This window comes from Furipterus horrens, unplaced genomic scaffold (genome assembly GCF_987537825.1).
Source record: "Furipterus horrens unplaced genomic scaffold, mFurHor1.1.pri manual_scaffold_1, whole genome shotgun sequence".
NCBI lineage: Eukaryota > Metazoa > Chordata > Mammalia > Chiroptera > Furipteridae > Furipterus > Furipterus horrens.
The window spans coordinates 45,412,691-45,421,250 of NW_028327171.1; positions in this window are offsets into that span (position 1 = coordinate 45,412,691).

Genomic DNA, 8,560 nt, shown 5'->3' on the forward strand with positions numbered 1-8,560 from the left:
TCTTCTTAATTAATTTTTCTGGGATCTTGGATGGAAGTCAAATGTTCTTCAGCTCTAGGAAATTTTCTTGTTGTGTTTTTTGAGCATATACCCTTTCCTTCCCCCCACCCCCAGCATATTTCTGTCTCCAGTTACTAGGAGTTCTATTAAGCAGATATTGGAGTGGCTCTTACCTTTTCTGTTACATTTTCTATTTTGTTGTCATTCATATATATATATGAACTTTATATATGTATGAACTTGTTATATATGTGTATGAATTTTTATAAGTTTACCTGAGCAAAATTGATGACTTACACTAGGGAGCATGATCTCAAATGCTTTTCAATTTGTTTTCTGATCTACTCATCCTTCTATTAAAATTTTTTTCAGTGATCATATTTTTAATTTCTGAGATTGCTATCTTGTTCATTGAGTTTTCTGATTTTAGAGCATTTTGTTTTTTCATGCTTATAAAAGTCTCTCAAATTTTCCTGAAGATTTCTCTCTCTATATATTTTAAGTTTTATCTTGTTCGCTAAGTTATTCTTGTTTTCCCTAAGGTTATTTTGGCTGTTTTATTTTTCTCTTAAGTTTTATTTTTAAATGTTCAAACTTACATATAAGGTTAAACATTTTCAGCACATGCATTTCCTAGGTAATTTTGTGTACTTAAGATTTCATCTCATTAGGAGGCTCTTCTTTCCTTATGATTAGACTCAGTGTACACATCCTGGGCTGTGATATTATACAAGGGACATTGTATTCTTTTGGGGGCATCACATTCAGAGGCACACCATGCTCACTTGCCCATCATTGGTGATAATTGATTTGGGTTACCCAGTCAAGCTGGTGTCTTTTTTATCAATTCCTTTTACTAATGTTTGAAATGTTTCAGCCATTATTTCTTCAAATATATTTTTTCCTGCTATAACCTCTCACTTCTCTTTCTGGGACTTCAGTTAAATACAGGGTGGAACAAAAGTAGGTTTAAAGTTGTTTTATGGAAAACCATACAATAATCAGAAAATAATAATATAATCATTAACTCTGTTTTGCAAACTCACAACTATAAACCTACTTTTGCTCCTTCCTGTATATATTAACTACTTAGTATTGTCTTGCCAGTCACTTAAGGGTCTGTTCACTTTTTGTGATTTAAAAAAAAATTTATCTTTGTTCATTGACTAGACCCTTCCCCTTCTTTCCCCCCTTATCCTCCTCCTTCCATGCCTCTGGTCACTGTCAGTCTGTTCCTTGTTTCCATGCCTCTGGTTCTATTTTGCTTGTTTGTTTGTTTTGTTCATTAGGTTCCTGTTATAGGTAAGATCATACGGTATTTATCTTTCACCAACTGGCTCATTTCACTTAGCGTAATAGTCTCCTGTTCCAATGATGCTGTTGTAAATGGTAGGAGTTCCTTATTTCTTTCTGCTGTGTAGTATTCCATAGTATAAATGTACCACTGTTTTTTGATCCACTCATTTACTGATGGGCACTTAGGCTGTTTCCAGCACTTGGCTATTGTAAGTAATACTGCTATGAACATAGGGGTGCACTATGGGAGTGGGGGCTGGGTGGAACATGGGAGAGCAATGGGGGAAAATTGGGACAACTGTAATAGAACAATAATAAAAAAATTTATCTTTGTGGTTCACTTTGGATAGAGCTATTGCTCTGCCTCCAAGTTCACCAATCTTTTTTTTTCTACAGTGTCTAATCTGCCCTTAAACCATTCAGTAAAACTTTAATTTCTGATATTGTATTTTTCAATTCTAAAATTTCCACTTGGTCCTTTTTAATAGATTCCATTTATCTACTGAATCTTCCCATTTGTTCACTCACTATGTTCAGTTTTTTCCTTTAAATCATTAAACATTTTTATAATGACTGTTTAAAGTCTGTGTCTATTAATTCCAACATCTCTAGCATATCTGGGTTTGTTTCTCCTGTTTTTGCCCCCTGACTTTGAATCGCATTTTACTAATACACTACCTGTTTAGTAACTTTTGATTGTAGGCTGTACATTGCACATGCTGTGTTGGAATTATGTGGTTGTTGAGGTTTGTTTTGGCAAACAATCTTTTTGCTCATTAATCACTTAGATTTGGTAATCTCTGTGCAGCTCCCAACTCCTCATTAGCTTTTCTCTGCCAGGCATTGCTCATCTGCCCTGCTCAGATGAGGATCCAGTCAAGACTTAAGAGGGTCCCTGTACAGATTTCTAAAGCTTGTGTGTGTGTGTGTGTGTGTATGTGTGTGTGTCTCATTTTCAGTACCCTGCCTCACAACTTTCACCTGCTTCACCAGGCCTAAAATCTAATTCCTGCCTTCTCAGCTCAACAAGCCCATTGTTTTCTGCTTGGGCTCTACCTCCCTGTACTGCTGTCTAGAAAGTGTCTTCAGGAAGGAAGCCAGATAATCATGGAGTTTGCTTGGGTGTTTCTTTTCTTAGGGATCACAGATCTGTACTACCTGTTGTCCCAATGTCTTTAAAAAGTTGTTTTATACATTTTGTCTAGTTTTATAGCTATGACAGGAGGGCTTGTTGTTGCTCTGTGATGGCCTTAACAGTTGGAAATTTTATGTATGTATGTATGTATATATTTAGCTATATATCCTTGCTTGAGGACTTTTAAGAGAGAAGGAGAGAAACACTGATGTGAAAGAGCATTGATCATTTGCCTCTTTTATGCACTCCAACCAGGGACTGATCCCCTAACCCTGGCATGTGGCCTGTCCAGGAATGGAACCTATAGCCTTTCAGTTTAAGGGACAATTCTTCAACCAACTTAGCCATTCTGGCTAGGTCCTGTTCAAAAATTTAAATGCCAAATATGCTTTCTTAAAAAGATACCACTCTTTTTTAAGGTAAAATTTTTTTCTTTCAAGTTTGCTAAATTTTGTGAGGAAGTTGTGCAGATTATCCAAATTGCAAAATGTGTGGTGTAAAGTTGTTTACAATATTCTCTTATTATTTCTTAATGTTTGTAGGATCTGTGTGATTGCCCCTTCTTATTCCTGACATTGGTATTTTATGTGTATATGTTTAAAAAATTTTTCTTGATCAGTCTTACCAGGAATTTATTACTATTTTCATTGAACCAACTCTTGGCTTTGTTGATTTTTTCTTTTACTATTTCATTGATTTCTACTCTTATTTTCTGATTTCTCTTATTTAACTATTTTTACTAGTTTTTTTAAAAATAGATTTTGAAAAATATTTTCTAATTGAACTATTTGTTTCATTTTGTTTATTTTTAGAGAGAGGGGAAAGAAGAAAGAGAGGGAGAGAAACATCACTGTGTGGTTGCCTCTCACTCGCGCCCCCAACTGGGGACCTGACATGCAACCTAGTCATGTGTCCTGACTGGGAATCGAAACAGCGACACTTGGCTCGCAGGCCAATGCTTAATCCATTGAGCCACAGCAGCCAGGTCTTTACTAGTTTTTTGATACAGAAATTTAGATAATTGTTTTTTAGCCTTTCTTCATTTATGCATTTCAGACTATACATTTGCCTCTGAGCCCTGCTTTATCTGCATTACACAAATATTGATTTATTTTCATTATTTATTATTTAGTGTGAAATATTTTATAACTTTTGATATATTTCTTTTTTTGACCTATGGATTATTTAAAAGTATATTGTTTAATTTCCAGCCAACTGGAAATACTTTATTAAAAAGTTTTATTTTACCTTCACCTGAGGACATTTTTTCATAGCTTTTTAGAGAAAGAGGAAGGCAGAGAGAGAAACATCAATGCGAGAGAGAAGGATCAAATAGTTGCCTCCTATCGCTGCCCAGACTAGGGATCCTATGTACCCAGACTGGGGATTGAACCCACTGCCTATGTATGTGCACTGACTGAGAATCAAACCCGTAACCTTTTGACTCCAGCCAACTGAGTCATTCTGGCAAGGGCAGCCAATCGGAAATGTTTTAGTTATTTTTTTTGCTATTGATGTTTTCAGCTGAATTCCATTGTTGTTAAAGAATTATACTCTGAATGATTTAAATCCTTTGTAATTTGTTGAAACATCAGTTATGTGCTCCATTTTACTAAATTTCATGTGTACTTGAAAATAATATATATATTGTCATTGGGTATGGTGCTCTATCTACATCAATTAAGTAAAGTTTTTAATTGTGTTAATATTTCTATATCTTTTTATTAGTTTGTATCAGGGGTGTGTGTGCACTTGTTCTATAAGATATCTAGAGAGATGTGTCTGGCTTTTTCCCTTTCTTCACATATCACCTGTTAAAACCCCAGCATACTTACAGAATTCATGGAGAAAAGGAGACTCAAACACACTGAGAAAACACTAAGTCAAAGGCATGGCTGGTATGCTAGCACACACTCCTCGTCCTCCTCTACCTACAGTCTTAGCTGGATTGAACCCTTTCCTCACAGTGTTTGGCTTGGGTACCAGACCAGGAGAGTCAGCCCTTCTGCATCTCTTTTTTTGAGCTGAAAGAACCTACATTTCAGACCTTCCTCTGGAACCAAGGTCACAGCTGTCTGTGGCCCTGTTCTACACTGATTGTGTATCAGCTCTACATTGGTCTGGAGTCTCCCAGGGCACCCTGGAGCCTGGATTCTTGAATGAGGAAAACACTGTATGTGCTCCGGCAAATTCTTTCTTATGGCTTCAGACCAATGTGCACCCTCTCACAGATACTGCATACTGTGGCGCAGACCACCGATGATTTTGGGCAGTTCAGTTTTCTCTGTCTACGAGCCTGCATGGGAACAACAGTGCCTTATCTGTGCCTCATTGGTTGTGGGGCTTAAATGTGATAATAAATATGAAGGTTTTAGTACATTGCATGACGCAAATGTTTCTTTCCTCACTGACCTAGTGGTCTCCTTGGCTCTTGTCCTACCTTGCCCCTGACCCATCTCTTTCTGACTCTCGCGATGCATCTGAGGCATGTTCTCTAGCTGAATGCCAAGACCACATATTCTTTTTTTTTTTTAATTTTATTTGTTTTTGCTTTAGATATTGTTTAATTTTTTTGTATGTTTTATTGATTATGCTGTTAAGGTTGTCCCAATTTCTTTTCCCTTTGCTCCCCTCCACCCAGCAACCCCCTCCCTCCAGCAGTCCCCCACCCTTAGTCCATGTCCATGGGTTATGCATAAAGCTCTTCTCAATGTCCCCCTCTCTATTCCCCACCCTCCTACCTTGCTTCTTAATTCCTGCACCATTTCCCTCCGTCTCCCCCTTCCCCCTCCCAGTTACCCTCCCCCCACATGCTCCACATACCTATGATTCTGTTCCCACTCTAGTTGTCTGCTTAGTTTCCCTTTGTGCCATTCCCTAGCTTTTGTTGTTGATAGTCGTGATAGTGTTTTCATTTTAATGTTCATAGTTTTGATATCCTGTTCTTTAAATAAGTTCCTTTAACATTTCATATAATAATGGCTTGGTGATGATGAACTCCTTCAGCTTTACCTTGTCTGGGAAGCACTTTATCTGCCCTTCCATTCTGAATGATAGCTTTGCTGGATAGAGTAATCTTGGTTGTAGAGCCTTGCTTTTCACCACTTTGAATATTTCCTGCCAGTCCCTTCTTGCCTGCAAAGTTTCTTTTGAGAAATCAGCTTACAGTCTTATAGGTACTCCTTTGTAAGTAATTCTCCTCTTCTCTTTTGCTGCTTTGAAGATTCTCTCTTTATCCTTAACCTTTGGCATTTTGATTATGATGTGTCTTGGTGTGGTCCTCCCTGGGTCTAGTTTGTTTGGGACTCTCTGTGCTTCCTGGACCCCTATGTCCATTTCCTTCTCCAAATTAGGGAACTTTTCCTTCATTATTTTTTCACATAATTTTTCAATTTCTTGCTCTCCGTCTTCACCTTCTGGCAACCCTATGATTCTGATGTTGGCACGTTTATAGCTGTCCCAGAGGTTTCTAAGCCTCTCATTTTTTTCTAATTCTCATTTCCTCCTTCTGTACTGGTTGACTGTTTGTTTTTTCATTATGTTCCAATTTTTTGATTTGAACCCTGGTTTTCTATCCTTCACCATTTGTTTCATATGGATTTTCCTTCATTTCAACCAGGATAGCCTTCATTCTTTCCCCATCCTATTTAATCTTTGTTGTTAGAGTTGTAAGCATCCTAATCACCAATGCCTTAAACTGTGCTTCTGTTAAGTGGTCTATCTCCTCATCCATTAGGCGTGCTATCTGCTCATTGTTTAGTTGTGCCACTGGGAGTTTGATCTGCCCCCACTTCTGGGTCATACTTCTCTGTCTCCTCATCTTTCTGTGTTTGTCTCTGTGATTTGAGCAAGGGCTGTCGCACCTCTTATGTTATAGGGGGCGGAGCCTTAGGTATGTGTCAGTACAGGGTGACCTGCTTTACCTCCTTGTGGCTCTGTATATGAGTGAGGGGCAGTGAGGGAACAATGCTGCTTGCTCAGCACCTGCCCCTTTTCCAGGCACCTCTCCCACTTTACTGGCGCCTCTCAAGCTGTTGCCCTGCTCATCACTCCCAAAGTGGATGGGTCTGCGGATGTTCTAGGACCATGTGGGCCCTTTAAACAAGCAAACTCTGCTGAGAGACTAGCAGCTTCCCCCTCAGCCCCAACCCCCATGAGTTTGCACAGACAGAAGCGAGGAGGCTTGATCTTCCCTGGCACTGGGCTCATGATTTGCGGGGTCTGGTCAGGAGCTGGGAACACTCCCCAGGCGACCCTCCTGACTCTTCAAAATGTGTAACTGCGCTTGCCACTGGCCTGCAGCCGCCACCACTGCTGCCACTACCACACTGTGTCCTCTCTGCCCTGGCTCCACTCCTCTCACTTGTCTGGATGAGTACCTCTTCTTCACATCTTTGTTTGTTGGACCTACATGCAACCTGATCCTCTGGAACTTCTGGTTGTCTCTAGTTTAGAGATAGTTGTAATCCTTCTTAGTTGTGGAGGAAGACGCAGTGCATCTGTCTAGGCCTCCTTCTTGGCCGGAAGTCTCCAAGACCACATATTCTTTACATGAAGCTAGTATTCTTGCCTCCTTCACTTGTCACAGGGAGTTTGGGTTGAATCCCCTGAGTGTCTTTTTTGGGTCTTGGGCATACACCATATTCTAGTGGCTTTTCCACCTTTGCTTCCTTTAGCCTCCCTTCTCCCTCACCCAAATAGTAGAAAATTATCTCCCCAATTTCTAAAATCTGAGCAGTGTAGGAAAAAGATATCACTATAGGACATGAACCTGAATAGCCAAGATTTCAATCCCAGTTCTGCCATTTATTAGCTGTGTTACCTTTCAGAAGTTACTTAACATTTCTACCCTAGTTTCCTCATCTATAAAATATGATAAGAATATACCTGCCCCACGAGATTTTGAAGATAAAATCAATATGGATGATATTTTATAAGTGGTAATGTATTGACCCTGGTTGTTATGAATAAATGCATACTCCCTAGTGAGTTTCAGCAAAACTGTTTGCTGTGAAACACTTCAAGCACACAACTCCCTTATGGTAGCTCACAGACTGATTAAATCATCTGGAGACCAATAAATGTTCATGACCCACACATTTTATTCATGAATAAATAAATTCACTTATTTACTTACATCTCTGTTTTAGATCCTAGGAGTAGAGAGAGAAAATCTGATGAAATGAGAGAGAGGATAGAATTACTTGAGAGATGTCTTTGAGCAGGTAAAGAGTTGGCTTTAGACAGGACCACAGATGGTTTATCTATAATCAAAGAAGGTGCTCAAACTAGAAGGCTTTCTGATAAGCCTCATGAATGCATCTCAGAGTTGTCTGCTTGAGGGATGAGAGAGGAAGAATGTATCCTTTGTCTTCTATCCCCCACTGGTATAAGCTGTAGATTAAGAATAGCACCATAAGCCCTAAATACCCCTGTGTTTTGGGTTGCACATATATAAGTGCCAACAGTATCAAGGACAGAACTAGACATATATAGCACAGGCCCCAAGGCAAGGCACTGTCAGGTTGCACTGGCAAAGAACTGGTTGAAGTCTGTGCAAAACTTTTTGCCAAAGCAGTGGTTGGAGTAAGAGGTGTGGCCAAGAGGATTTGAAGTGGTGCAAAAAGAATGCTCCATTCTTGCCTTCTCTCAAGTCCAGTCCACCACAGAATTCCAGTCAAGAAGGCAGTTCAGCTACAATCTCTGCAAGACTGTAATACAAGAGTGTTAATAGAGCAAGCTATGGTACTCGTTGCTGCAGTTGTCCCAAAGCTGAAATTGGCATTTATCATCTCCCATTGTTACGGCTACATAGGCGAGATTGAACACTCTGAAGCAGTGTATAAAGTAAGCAAAGGATTTTTAATAATGGCCAGGAGTTGGGCAGACCCTGAGCAGGTCTCTAACATGCTCCAACCTACAATGGAGTCTAAACGCTGGGTTTTTATACTGGTGCAGTCTCTTTGTTTCTTCTTTGGCGGGAAACAGTCTTAGGAAGAGGGGGCTGGGCCGGACTGCAGGAATGTCTTGGCAGTAACAGGAACAGAAATTCGAAAGGCTGTAAGGTTATCTCCGGCAGCAGCATTAGCTCTTCAGCCAGGGACGAACTCCCTGCGGAGCAATCTATTT